General features: G+C 39.6%; 1 non-coding gene across 1 annotated transcript; it reads right to left on the bottom strand.

Annotated features, from left to right (window-relative positions):
• Positions 1-423: 423 nt before the first annotated feature.
• LOC148545561 (small nucleolar RNA R71) lies at positions 424-527 on the bottom strand. The gene has a single exon (XR_015900396.1). It is a non-coding gene; the product is annotated as a small nucleolar RNA R71 (small nucleolar RNA).
• Between the last annotated feature and the right edge of the window lie 14,232 nt (positions 528-14,759).

Here is a 14,759-nt window from a genome sequence, read left to right as displayed (position 1 = left end):
GAAGAGGATCACAACCATGGGGGAGGAGGTAGAGCAAATCATGCTGGGGAGGATAGAAGAGTTTTGGGCTCTTACATCAATCCAAACCCAGGCAATTATGGAAGTAGTATCCAAAAGCCAACAATCCATGCCAACAATTTTGAACTTAAACCACAACTCATCACCCTTGTTCAGAACAACTGTTCGTTTGGAGGAGGTGTTCAAGAAGACCCCAATCAACATTTGACCACCTTCCTGAGAATATGTGACACAGTGAAGTCTAATGGTGTTCATCCTGATACCTATAGACTGCTCTTGTTTCCATTCTCACTTAGGGATAAAGCAGCCAAGTGGCTGGAATCCTTCCCAAGGGAAAGCTTGACAACTTGGGAAGACGTGGTGAACAAATTTTTAGCAAGATTTTACCCTCCTCAACGAATCAATAGGCTGAGAGCTGAGGTCCAAACTTTCAGGCAACAAGATGGTGAGACTCTATATGAAGCCTGGGAGAGGTTCAAGGACTTAACAAGGAGGTGTCCACCTGACATGTTCAACGAATGGGTGCAGCTGCACATTTTCTATGAAGGACTCTCTTATGAGTCAAAGAAGGCCGTAGACCATTCATCCGGAGGATCTTTGAACAAGAAGAAGACTATTGAGGAAGCCATAGATGTTATTGAAACAGTAGCAGAGAACGACTACTTCTATGCTTCCGAAAGAGGGAACACAGGAGGAGTAATGGAGCTAAACAATGTAGATGCTCTGTTGGCCCAAAACAAGCTCATTACCCAGCAGCTGGCTAACCTCACCAAGAAGATGGAGATGAACCAAGTAGCAGCAATCTCCACTTCATCAACAACCCAAGAAGGAGTGAATGAAGAAGCAGAGGGGAGTCAGGAGCAAGCCAACTACATTGGGAATGCATCAAGGAAAAACTATGATCCATACTCCAAAACCTACAACCCTGGATGGAGAAACCACCCAAACTTTGGGTGGGGAAGTGAGCAAGATCAAAACCAAGACCAGAGACGTTACAACTCCAACAACAACACTTCTCCACACACCTATCAAAACCCGAACAGCATATCTGCTCTGAATCACCCATCAATTGATGACAAGCTCTCTAAGATCGAAACCTTAATTGAAGGAGTATGCAAAGATATTCGAAACAGTAAAGCATTCAGAGAGGAAGTGCAGTCAAACATGCAGAATCAAAATGCTGCCATCAAGAAACTGGAGACACAAATCAGCTATCTGTTTAAGCAGCTTCCTAACCACAACTTTTGCTATGATGACCATTCAAGCAAAAGGGAGGAGTGTCAAGCTATCACACTTAGGAGTGGGAAGGAACTGAAGGAACGTCCCCAAAAACCACAAGAAGAAGGCTCAAATGAAAAGGGAGAAGAGCAAGATGGAGTTCAACCTCCCACGCCAAGTCTGCAGAAAGAAAAAGGGATACCACAACTGAACATCTCAAGAGCTCCATATCCCCAGCTATTGAAGAAAAAGGAAGATGACAACCAGTTCTTGAGATTTTTGGAAATCTTCAAGAAGCTACAAATCAACATACCCTTTGCTGAAGCCATAGAACAAATGCCACTCAATGCCAAGTTTTTGAAGGAGCTAATGACTAAGAAGAGAAGCTGGAAGAACAATGAGACTGTGATACTAACCGAAGAGTGTAGTGCTATTATTCAACATAAACTACCACAGAAACTGAAGGATCCTGGGAGTTTTCAGATCCCTTGTATTATAGGAGAAATCATAGTGGAGAAGGCTCTTTGTGACTTAGGGGCCAGCATCAATTTGATGTCAGTAGCTATGATGAGAAAGATGAAAATTGAGGAGGCTAAACCAACAAAAATGGCCCTACAACTGGCAGACCAATCGTTCAAATTCCCTCATGGGATAGTAGAGGATTTGCTGGTAAAAGTGGGAGATTTCATATTTCCAGCAGATTTTGTGGTGCTGGACATGCAGGAGGACACCAAGACCTCCATCATCTTGGGAAGGCCATTCTTGGCCACTCCTGGAGCTGTCATTGATGTTCAGAAGGGTGACCTCACCCTGAGATTACACAATGAAAAGATGACATTCAATGTGTTCAAGGCCATGAGTTACCCACCCGAACAATTGGGGGAATGCGTGAGGTTAGATGCACGTGAGGATGAAGTGTAGGAGAATTTTGAAGAAGAAAAACCTAAAAAGGACGAGAGATTGGTGGAGGAAGAATCTGAATCAAGTGAAGAGGTGGCCACAGCAGAAATACTTATACCAGATGTACCAAAGGAAGGGAACGAAAAGTCAGAAGCACCCAAACTTGAACTCAAAGCATTGCCACCCACTCTCAAATATGCATATCTAGGAGAAAATGAAAACTACCCAGTGATCATAAATTCATCCCTCAGTCAAGCTCAAGAGGATGAGCTACTCAAGGTGCTGCGGGAGCATAAGGATGCCATTGGATGGGCCCTTGCTGACTTGAAGGGAATCAGTTCAGCCATATGCATGCATAAAATACTGTTAGAAGATGATGCCAAGCCATCCATTCAATCCCAAAGAAGGCTGAACCCAATCATGAAGGAAGTGGTACAGAAAGAGGTTATGAAGCTTTGGCAAGGAGGGGTCATATACCCAATTTCGGACAGCCCTTGGGTTAGTCCCATACATGTTGTGCCTAAGAAGGGAGGAATCACTGTGGTTACCAATGAGAAGAACGAGCTCATACCTACAAGGACTGTCACAGGATGGCGGATGTGCATAGACTACAGAAAACTCAATGAGGCTACACGAAAGGACCATTTTCCCCTTCCATTCATGGATCAGATGTTGGAAAGACTTGTAGGGCACACATATTATTGTTTTCTCGACGGTTATTCAGGATATAACCAAATAGTGGTTGATCCTAGAGACCAAGAGAAAATCTCATTTACTTGTCCGTATGGAGTGTTTGCCTATAGGCGCATGCCATTTGGGTTATGTAATGCTCTTGCAACTTTCCAACGCTGCATGCTTTCTATCTTTTTAGATATGATAGAAAAATTCATTGAAGTTTTTATGGATGATTTCTCGGTATTCAGAGATTCCTTTCCTAGTTGCCTACATCACCTCGCCTTGGTATTGAAAAGATGCCAAGAGACCAATTTGGTCTTGAACTGGGAAAAATGCCACTTCATGGTGATAGGAGGAATAGTCCTTGGTCACAAGGTCTCTCACCAAGGCATTGAGGTTGATAGAGCTAAAGTAGAACTTATTGAAAAATTACCCCCACCCAGTGATGTCAAGGCAATTAGGAGTTTTTTAGGGCATGCTGGTTTTTACAGAAGGTTCATTAAATATTTTTCAAAGATAGCCAAGCCCGTAAGCAATCTTCTTGTATCTGATATACCATTTATCTTTGATGAAACATGCATGCTAGCATTTGCACATTTGAAAATGAGGTTATCCTCTGCTCCTATCATCTCCCCATCTGATTGGAACTTACCATTTGAATTGATGTGTGATGCATCTGATTTTGCAGTTGGGGCAGTGTTAGGACAAAGGAAAGATAACTTAGTTCGTGTGATATACTATGCTAGCAAAGTCCTTAATGAAACTCAAAGAAATTATACCACAATTGAAAACGAGTTGCTAGCAATAGTTTTTGCATTTGACAAATTTAGATCATACCTCATTGGTTCTAAAGTGATTGTCTTTACAGATCACACAGCACTTAAATATTTGTTTGCCAAGCAAGAATCAAAGCAAAGACTAATAAGGTGGATCTTACTGTTGCTGGAATTTGATATTGAAATCAGAGACAAGAAAGGAGTGGAGAACAAGGTGGCAGATCACCTATCCAGAATCCCACATGATCAAGGTGGAGGAAATGATACAAATGTGAACGAGCTCTTCCCAGATGAGCAGTTGATGACAGTTCAAAAAGCACCATGGTTTGCAGATATTGCAAATTTCAAGGCAACTGGGGCATTACCTCCAGGGATCAATAAACATCAAAAAAGAAAGCTCATGAATGATGCAAAATACTTTGTCTGGGACGAGCCATTTCTCTTCAAGAAATGTTCAGATGGAATCCTTAGAAGATGTATTTCGGAAGAAGAAGGAAGAGAAGTCCTGTGGAATTGCCACGGTTCATGTTATGGCGGGCACTTTGGAGGGGACAGAACTGCCGCAAAGGTGTTACAAAGTAGATTCTTTTGGCCCACCCTTTTCAAGGATGCCAAGGAACTAGTAAAAAGCTACAATGAATGCCAAAGATCTGGAAACCTGCCCAAAAGAAATACCATGCCACAAAATTTCATCTTGGAACTGGAACTGTTTGATGTGTGGGGAATAGATTTCATGGGACCATTCCCAACCTCATATGCAAACATGTACATCCTGGTAGCAGTGGATTATGTTTCCAAGTGGGTAGAGGCCATTGCAACCCCAACTAATGATAACAAGGTAGTCATGAACTTCCTCAGGAAAAATATCTTTAGCCGGTTTGGAGTCCCAAGATGCCTCATCAGTGACGGAGGGAGCCACTTTTGTAACAAACCACTAGAAGCTCTCCTCCTACGATATGGGGTAAAACACAAAGTAGCCACACCTTACCATCCTCAAACAAGTGGGCAAACTGAGATATCCAACAGAGAGCTGAAGAGGATCCTGGAAAAGACTGTGGGTGCATCTAGAAAGGATTGGTCGAAGAAGCTGGATGATGCTCTTTGGGCATACAGAACAGCATTCAAAACTCCACTTGGAATGTCTCCATATCAACTGGTCTATGGGAAGGCTTGTCATTTACCACTGGAACTGGAGCACAAAGCTCTGTGGGCTATCAAGATACTAAATTTTGACAGCATTGCTGCTGGTGCAAAAAGGATCTTGCAGCTGCAAGAGATGGAGGAATTCAGGTCACAAGCATATGAAAACACTAAGATGTATAAAGAAAAGGCAAAGAGAAAACATGACATGCATCTTGCGCCCAGAAGTTTTGAAAAGGGGCAGCGAGTACTCCTTTACAATTCTAAATTAAGGCTGTTCCCAGGAAAACTCAAGTCAAGGTGGTCCGGACCTTTCATGGTTACGAAAGTATCACCAGATGGCCACATCGAAATCACGGATGAAGGTTCAGAGAGGACTTTTACAGTGAATGGACAAAGACTCAAGCATTATCTGGGCAACATGGGGGAAAACCCCAGAGTAAAGTACCATCTCAAGTAATTAAGGACTCGTCGAGCTAGCGACGATAAAAAAAGCGCTCTGTTGGGAGGCAACCCAACCTCAGGTAGTTTCACTTTCATCTTTATTTCAATAAAAAAAATTCACAAGTCATTTCTCCTGTATTGTAAGGAGCTAAGTTTGGTGTTCCACACCAGAACAATCCAAGAGTGATGGTGTAATTCTAAGTTTGGTGTTCGACCAAAGGACATTGGTTAGAATTACACTCCACTCCAGAGGAACATTGCTAGCTCCATCCAATCAAGAGAAACCACTTAGATGTAGTTAGACTATAGGTTATCATTGCTTTGTTGACAACAAGATATGGGGTTCTCTGCATATGTGCAATGTTTGGACTGGGCAAGGAACTAAGTTTGGTGTTCACACACCAAATTGAGTGCAAAAAGCACCAGCTTACATGCAAGATAACTATGTCTCAAGTGCTTTGGGAACAAACAACTTCCAGTAACCTTGTAGGAACCTTATGAGGAAATGGTGAACCTCAACCCAAAGAAGCTAGGCAGCAAAAACTAGGATGATTATAAAGAGAGAGGGCAACCAGAAATCATCACCCAAAGGTTGTATTGTTACTTAATTCCATTGTACTCAGAATTGTTGAAAGTTGGAAGTCCGAATGCACTTTTGATTTGTAGTTACTCGTAGTTGAACCCTTTTTAAATTCTGTCTTTTAAGTTCTGAATAGGTCTATGTGTGCTAGTCTTTATGCCACTGCATCCTCCTTAACTTACTTGTATGCTTGTCCTTTTTTTAAATCAAATGAAGAAGAGAATGTTTATGTTTTTAAAAGACCAGAGTAGAGTTCATAATGTGGAAGTGCATTCATGAATCTTTGGGGTAGTCATAAGTTAGCTAAGTTGGTTCAACCACAAGGCTAGAAGGACAACTATCTATCCTGAATACTTGACTTTGGATATACCCATGAGACTAAGTTAATAACAAGATCCTAATAAGAAAAAAAGGGAAAGAACAATGGAAGTGAAAAAAAAAAGAAAAAGAGTAAGCAATAAGGCTAGGCACCAATGGTTTGGACCTTGAGACAAGTTTCTGTGGTGCTCCTGTGTGAGGGATCTACTTGGATGAATAAGCTCTCAGGGGTGCTTTATCACTTGGTAACTTGGGTTAACTAACCCGGGATTATCAGCTGAAAATCCACTATCAAGAGTAACCCTTACTACAGAGCATTTAGTAACCCAAAGAGGTGCTGGACACCAAGGTCTCAAGAAAAGAAAATAAATAAACTATATGCCTGTGGTGTGTATGTATGGGAGAGAGACTTGAGGGAGTAAGTCCTTAGGGGTGCTTCAACACCTAGCACCTTGAACCAACTGGTTCGGGAGTATTGGCTGAAAACTTATCTTAAAGAGTTGCCTGCCCCCTTACAGAGCACTTAGCCTAAATAACACAAATAACCCTTGAAATAACAATAAAAGGATCAATGAATAAAAGTCTCATGGGATATAAATAAAGTAAGTGTTTAGGGACATGATAAAAGTCTAAAAGCCAGTAATGGAATGAACCTAAGTTGCTATGTATGAAACCACCATAAAATCAGTAACATGACTTCCACAAGAATGACTCATTCCTCTGGATATTCCATTCATCATTTTCTTGTTCCAGTACTTGCTTAGGGACAAGCAAGCTTTAAGTTTGGTGTTGTGATGCCAGGGCATCTTGGCCAGTTTCACTGACCTTTTCTTTACTGTTTTTAAGGTAATTTCATGCATTTCTTTAGGAAATAAGCTAGTTTTGGGTAGATATTCACCTACACCTTGATTCAAGCATACATTGTGCATTTTACATTATTTCATGAGGATTTTGCATGAATTTAGTGACAAATTGTATGCTACATTACCCATGACTTGGACTAGAACTTTGATGCACTCTGTTGCTTGATTTCAGGACCAAAGGAAGCAAGGAAAGGGAGGTAACTTGCAAGGTTAATGAGAAAAGTGATTGCCAATAACACTCTCAAAGCCATCATTGCCCACAATTAAGAGTCACGTTAACTAAGTTAACGTGCACTCTAACGTGGAGAAAGGAAGTTGAGCCAATGTTAGTGACACTTAACATTGTCACTAACGTTGGCAAACACTCATGAGTGGCCACGTTAGAGCCCACGTTAACCTAGTTAACGTGGCCTCTAACGTTAAAGGGGGAAGAGAAGCCAACGTTAGTGACATTCAACATTGTCACTAACGTTGACCTAAGGATACAACACACCACGTTAACTCCCACGTTAACTTGGTTAACGTGGGAGCTAACGTAAGAAGTGAGAGTTGTCGACAACGTTAGTGACACTCAAAATTGTCACTAACGTTGGAAGCAACCACACAACCCCCCAAGGAGCCACGTTAACTTCCACGTTAACTTAGTTAATGTGGAAGCTAACGATGAGGAATGAATGATGAGCCAACGTTATTGACACTCAACATTATCACTAACGTTGGGATGGCTAAGAATGGCCACGTTAGAAGCCACGTTAACCTAGTTAACGTGGACTCTAACGTGAGATCTAGGGGCACATTGGAACGTTAGTGACAATGTTGAGTGTCACTAACATTCTCGAAGTTTGGCAGAGCCACGTTAGAAGCCACGTTAACCTAGTTAACGTGGGCTTTAACGTGAAGCAAAAAGGGGCACATTGGAACGCTAGTGAAAATGTTAAATGTCACTAACGTTCTCGAAGGTTGGCAAAGCCACGTTAGAAGCCACGTTAACCTAGTTAACATGGGCTCTAACGTGAGGCAAGGGGGTACATTGGAACGTTAGTGAAAATGTTAAGTGTCACTAACGTTCTCGAACTTATACTTTCACTAAATGTTAACACCCCTAACGCCCTGAGCTAAAGTCTCTGCCCACTTAGCACTTTCTCTCTGCAAGTAAAGCCAAGCCCAAATGAAGAAAAGAACTGCTTCAAACTCAAGATCCAAAGGCCCAAGACTTGAAGAACAAACTAGAAGCTGAGAAGAGTAGTATATATAGGAGTAGCTTTGAATTGTTAAGGAGTTCTGGAAAGCTGGAAAAAGAGAACTACTCTCTGTATTTTATCTTCTCTGCATTTTCTAGTTTTATGATGTATTCTCCATCTTTGTTTTCATTTTCAAGAGCTATGAACAACTAAACCCCTTTCATTGGGTTAAGGGAGCTCTGTTGTAATTTGATGGATCAATACTAATTTTCATTATTCTTCTTCTATCTTTTCTCTTGATTTTACTTGAAAGCTTTCGATCTTCATCCCATTGAGTAGTTATCTTGGAAGAGAAGCTATTCAAACTTGGATCTCTTTTGAACCTTGAAAGAGGAATGAAGAGATCAAGCTAGAAATGCTTTCTCATGCTGGACCAAATTGGGTTTGGATGGGTATGTGACTATAACCCTCTCAATACTTGATTTGGGAAATGCATGTGGTATAATCAGTGACCATACTTCATCTCTTCTCATGAGCAATTGACCAAGGAATTGGCTATTGATCAAGATTTGAGAGATTGAATTGCAAGAAATTGTAATTCAATCACTTAAGATTGCCAAGGAGATCAATGAGTGCATTGATTGAGGAAGAGATGAAAATGAACTTGATCCGGAGAATTGCAACATCTTCTAAGCCCAATGAACTCCCCATCTCTGATCTTACCCATTCTCTTTCATTTCTGCCATTTACTTTTACGAGAAAATCCCCCATTCCCATTTACAATTCTGCAATTTATTTTCAGTCATTTACTTCCAGTCCTTTAATTCTAGCATTTACTTTTCTGTTATTACATTCCCGCCATTTTATTTTCTGCAACTCTCAACCCAAATTCTGGATTTGCTCAACTAGAACATTCTTCTAATTAAAGTTGCTTGATCAATCAATCCCTGTGGGATTTGACCTCACTCTATTGTGAGTTTCTACTTGACGACAAATTCGGTACACTTGCCGAAGGGAGATTTGTTGAGAGACAAGTTTTTCCCGCATCAGACCTCCCCACTATTACCTTCACCCATGAAGACGCCGCAGGCATCATCCCAGGACATGATGACCCCATGGTAGTTGCCATCATACTCGCCAACGCCAATCTCCATTGAACCTTGATAGATCAAGGAAGCTCTGCAGGTATCCTGTTTAAATCAGCCTTCGACAAACTCGACTTACAAGAAAAAGAGCTCAGAGCATATCCTAATAGCCTATTCAGACTCGAAGATACTCCAATCCAACCACTTGGATACATCCCATTACACACAACCTTCGGAAAAGGGACCCGATCTAGAACGCTAAGTATAGACTACGTCATAGTCGACGTGAGCTCAGCATACAACACCCTCATAGGTAGGACAACACTAAACCAGCTCGCCGCAGTGGTTTCCACTCCACACCTGTGCAAGAAGTTCCCAACGCCAGAAGGGATCGCCACAGTAAAGGGAGACCAAAAACTCGTGCGACGCTGTTACAAAGAAAGCCTGAACCTTAAAGGTGACCCAGAAGAAAAGGAAGCCAACACTATTGAACTCGGGGGAACCCGAGCTCGTGAAGAACTTTGGCCCCAACCAGAAGGCGAGACCAAAGAAGTTCAGATCGGAGATACCCAAGACAAAACAACAAACATAGGGCCGAACCTAAAAGGAGACTTAAAGGATCTACTAACAAAGTTCTTAAGGGAGAATTCTGACCTATTCGCCTGGAAGGCCGCAGACATGCTCGGAATTGATCCCGAACTAATGTGCCATAAATTGGCAGTATACCATAGATCTCCGCCAGTACAACAAAAACGCAGAAAGCTCGGCCCAGAGAGATCGCAAGCTGTGGAGGAACAGGTACAAGCCTTATTAGAAGCAGGGTTCATAAGGGAGGTCAAGTACCCATTATGGCTGGTGATGCTCGGTTTCTCGTATGGTTTAGAATTTCACAAATGAAATCTCATTGCAAGTATAGTCCTAAACCAGCAAAGAATCCTCACATGCAAAAATTTGGTTTTGTCACAAGTACAAACCCCAATAAGAATTAATCGAAGTATTTAAACCTCGGGTTGTCTCACAAGGAATTGCAACGAAGTGGTCAATTATTGGCTATGAAGAGCAAGGGGTTTGATTGATAAAAGGGCAAGAAATTAAATGACAAGAAAAGTAAATCAAGCAAGCATTTAAAGAAGACAAGTAATAAAGATAAGCAGTTAATAAAGAGAGACATTCATGGCAAGGATTGAGAATGTAGGCTTTCCATCCTAGTCACTAATAATAATAATTAACAAGAATTTATCTTATTATGTCATCCTCAACGATGGAAGAAGGTATCATATTATCTTCACAGTCGAAGAAAGTCTAATAAGACTAGCTAATCTTAATCCAAATGTCCTAATCAACTCACTAAGCGAATTAGCAAGAGATTAGAGTTAATGGAAACAATACTAGCTAACAACTCTAGATTACCAATCTAAATTGGGTATTCATGACTCAAGATTACCTAATTACTCTTTCCAAGCCAAGAATGCTTAAAATCTTCTCTAAAGTCCAACCAAGCATTTTGTCAAACACTTGGAAGGTATCAAAGGAAAGCATAATAAAAGTGCAGGAATAATAAATCTACCAACTACCAATTGCAAGAAAAGTAAATTCACAACTCAAATCAACAATAAAAGAACATCAAACATTAAATTTCATTAAATGTAAACCAAATCCAACATGAGCATTCATAAACATGAAAAAAGCATAAAAGTAGAATTAACACTACAAACCATGAGAATAAAAGAGTAGAAGCAAGAAATTGTAAAAGAAACAAGATGAAATCAAGAAATCATGCCTAGATCTAAGATGCAATCAACCCTAGAAACCCTAATTCTAGAGAGAAGAGGGAGCTTCTCTCTTTAGAAACTAAACTACATGATGCTAAGCTACAACTAAGTGCTCCCCTTTTGCTCAATCTTTAATTCTGCATCAAATACCCTCAGAAACGAGTTGGATTTGGGCCTGGGCAGCTCAAAAATTGCTCCCAGCGATTTCACTTTAAGTGGGTCACGTGTCGAACGTCACGCGTGCGCGTGCTTGACGCATGCACGTCGCTGGCAAAACCTCTAGTAATGCGTACGTGTGCTTGACGCGTGTGCGTGGCTTGCAAATCTTCAATGCACGCGTAAGCGTGCATGACGCGTGCGCGTGGCCCTCAATTCTCCATTTTGCTCATTTCTTCATGAATTCTCCACTTGCATGCTTTCCTCTTCATTTCTTGCATCCGATACTTGCCTTATGAACCTGAAATCACTCAACATACACATCAAGGCATCGAATAGAATTAAAGTGAATTAAAATCACCAATTTAAGGGCCTAAAAAGCATGTTTTTACACTTAAGCACAAATTAAAGGAGAATTACAAAACCATGCTATTTTATTGAATAAATGTGAAAAAGGGTGATAAAATCCCCTAAAATAAGCACAAGATAAACCACAAAATTGGAGTTTATCAAACCTCCCCACGCTTAAACTAAGCATGTTGATGAGTCCATATTTTTCGATATATTTTAACTTGATTGGATGGATTTCATCACATAAACCTACACTTAAGCATCAAAATAGCATACTTTTGTGTTATCTCCCGAATTTGGACCTAAATATGAAAACATGAATTTTTGTGCCTAAATTGAGCAATTTAATTCCACCTTTATCCCATTTGGTGCCATGACATATTTGTTGAGTGATTTCAGGTCAATTAGGCAAGAATGGATAGCCAAAAGTGGAGGAAGGCATGTAGAAAAGCACACACAGACAAGTGTGCGTGCGCACAAGCTTGCGTGCGTACGCACAAGAGAGAATTTCCATATGTGCGTGCGCACAAGTACCTGTGCGTATACACAGGTCAACATTCAGCCAAGTGTGCGGACGCACACATCTGTGCATCCGCACAGGTCCCTGCACGTGATTCCATTAATGAAGCACATGCCTTACGATTTCTGAGGCCTCTTGGCCCATTTTGGAAGGCTTGGATGCTGATTTTGGAGTGCTATATAAAGAAAATTCAACACATATGAAGGATAAGCTTTCATTAGAGTAGAAGGCCACATTTTACATTTTCTTAGCATAGTTAATTAGGAGTAGGAGTAGGAGTAGAGTATAGAGCTCTCCTAGGGTTTATCATCTCCATTGTAGCATTTTATAGTCAAGCTTGATCTTTGATTTTACTCATCTTTATTGTAAGTACTCTTAATCTTCTCTTTAATTACATCACTTTTGCTTTTATGTTCTTATAGTTCAAGTTACTTTGTTTATATTTCCAATTTTGAGTTTCTTGAAGTTTTGATTAATGAATTTCATATTTTATGCTTCCTTTATGTTTGATTGCTTGTTTATGTTTGGTTTTGTTGATAGTTGGTTATAGTTTTCCATTTTACTTTGCAAATTCCCATGTTTTACTTTTATTCACACAAGGTGTTTGTGAAAATGCCAACTTTAGATTTTGAGTAGATTTTCCCACCTTGTCTTGTGGTTTGAGTTCCTAGGATACTAGAGTCATAATGTCCGACATGTAGTGGTAATTCTTGGGTAGTTAGTTGACTCTTGTTTCCATTGACGCTAGCTTTTTACTAACTAGTTTGGTAAGTTAGCTAGGACTTATGGATTAAGGTCAATTATGCTTGCTTGACTTACTCCTCGATGGTTGAGGTTAACTAGGCAAGATTGAGTCATCATAATTACCATAGTTGTGGTTATGGCAATGATAGGATTCTTATATTCTCACTTCCAAGTTAAGGCTCTTTTATTGCGTTTATAGCATTTTCACTAGTTTTGATCTTGTTTCTCTTTAATTGCATTAATTACAATTTTGATAATCTCTTGGTTCTTTTATTACTTAGTTCTTTTAATATTTTGTTCTTTGATTACAAACCCCTTTGCCCTCACAACCGTAAGTGTAACATTCCAATTGCGTCCTAGGGAAGAACGACACGAGGTTGAAGTACTCTTGATCTCGGTTATTTGATTTGAATTTGAACATCTGATTTGGGAATTAATTGTTGGTCTAGACTATACTTGCAACGAAAGAAGTCCTATTTTAGAGAAAAATATAGATCAATGATAAATTTTCATTATCACATGTCCTCATGCTAAAATCAAGAAAGAAGCAAAGGGTATCAATATTTATTTAATGCAAACTAACTATATACAACCTATCTATATGCAATCTATCTACATGAATGCATCTACTTGGTCAAAATAAATCAATTTCCAAGAATACATATACAAGTACAAGGGTTAAAGCAATAGCAATCAAAGCAAATGCACAATTGAATTGAATCATTGAAAGATTTTACAAACTTGCAAGAAAAGATGATCATGGGTGGAAACAAGTAATTGAGTAATCGAACCCTCACCGGATGTGTATCCGCTTTAGTTACTCAAGTGCATAGGGTTGATTCACTCAATTCTCCCCTAATCATGCTTTCTAAGATTTATTTTTCATCTAACAATCAACAATTACTTCATGCATGCATACAAATAACATGAGGACTTTTCCATAGGTTGTAATGGGGCTAGGGTCAAGGTAAGGATGCATATGGTCAAGTGAACTAGAATTTGAATCTTTGATTAACTTAAACTTTCCACCTAACCTATGACAACCTATACAATTATAAACAAACCTAACTACCCATTCTTCACTTTTTCACATATTCATGCATTCTCTTTTGATCACCACACATATGCATTGATTTTTATTGAGCTTTACTCGGGGCATTTTGTCCCCTTTTTATTGCTTTTCTTTTTTTTTTTCCTTTCTTTTCTCTCTTTCTATATATATATATATATATATATATATATATATATATATATATATATTTTCTTTTTGCAATAAAGTATATATACAAGTACCAATGCATATGGTTTTATATTTAATACACGAGTATGCACCTGATTCCCATGATTTTCAAAAAGAATACAAAAATACACTTTTATCTCTACCCAATGTTCCCAACTCTCCCAAAATCAAATGATAAACACTCTCACTAGCCTAAGCTAATAAAAGATCCAAACAAGGGACATTTATTGTTTTTCACTTAGGCTTGTAATGTGCTACAATTAAGAATAAATGGGTTAAGCATAGGCTCAAAATTGGCTAACAATGGAAGATAAAAGGTAGGCTATTTGGGAAAGTGAGCTATTTGAAACAATGGTCTCAATCATATAAGTGCATGTATACACGAAGTAATGGACATAAAAAATCAAACAAATCAAAGATTACAATCATAGAAAGAGAATAATGGACACAAGAATGAAAATAAGTGGTTATACGATGTAACCACACCATTAGGCTCAAATCTCACAAGCTTGTGTTCTTAGCTCAATACATGATTCACAAAGTGTATAATTCAAGCAAGTTCTAAAAAAAATTTTTTCAATCAATTGGGGTGGTGCCCTATAGATGAATTTCTTGGAAACTTTCGTTGTTTGACTAAGCTTATTGGTGCACAAAATCACAATCACACTTTTGCAATTCCGCACAACTGACCAACAAGTGCACTGGGTCGTCCAAGTAATACCTTACGTGAGTAAGGGTCCATCCCACGGAGATTGTCGGCTTGAAGCAAGCTATGGTT

The sequence above is a fragment of the Arachis ipaensis genome, chromosome B9 (assembly GCF_059453495.1).
Source record: "Arachis ipaensis isolate K30076 ecotype BB chromosome B9, ASM5945349v1, whole genome shotgun sequence".
In the NCBI taxonomy this organism is placed as follows: Eukaryota; Viridiplantae; Streptophyta; class Magnoliopsida; order Fabales; family Fabaceae; genus Arachis; species Arachis ipaensis.
This window is presented reverse-complemented; position numbering and strand designations above follow the sequence as displayed.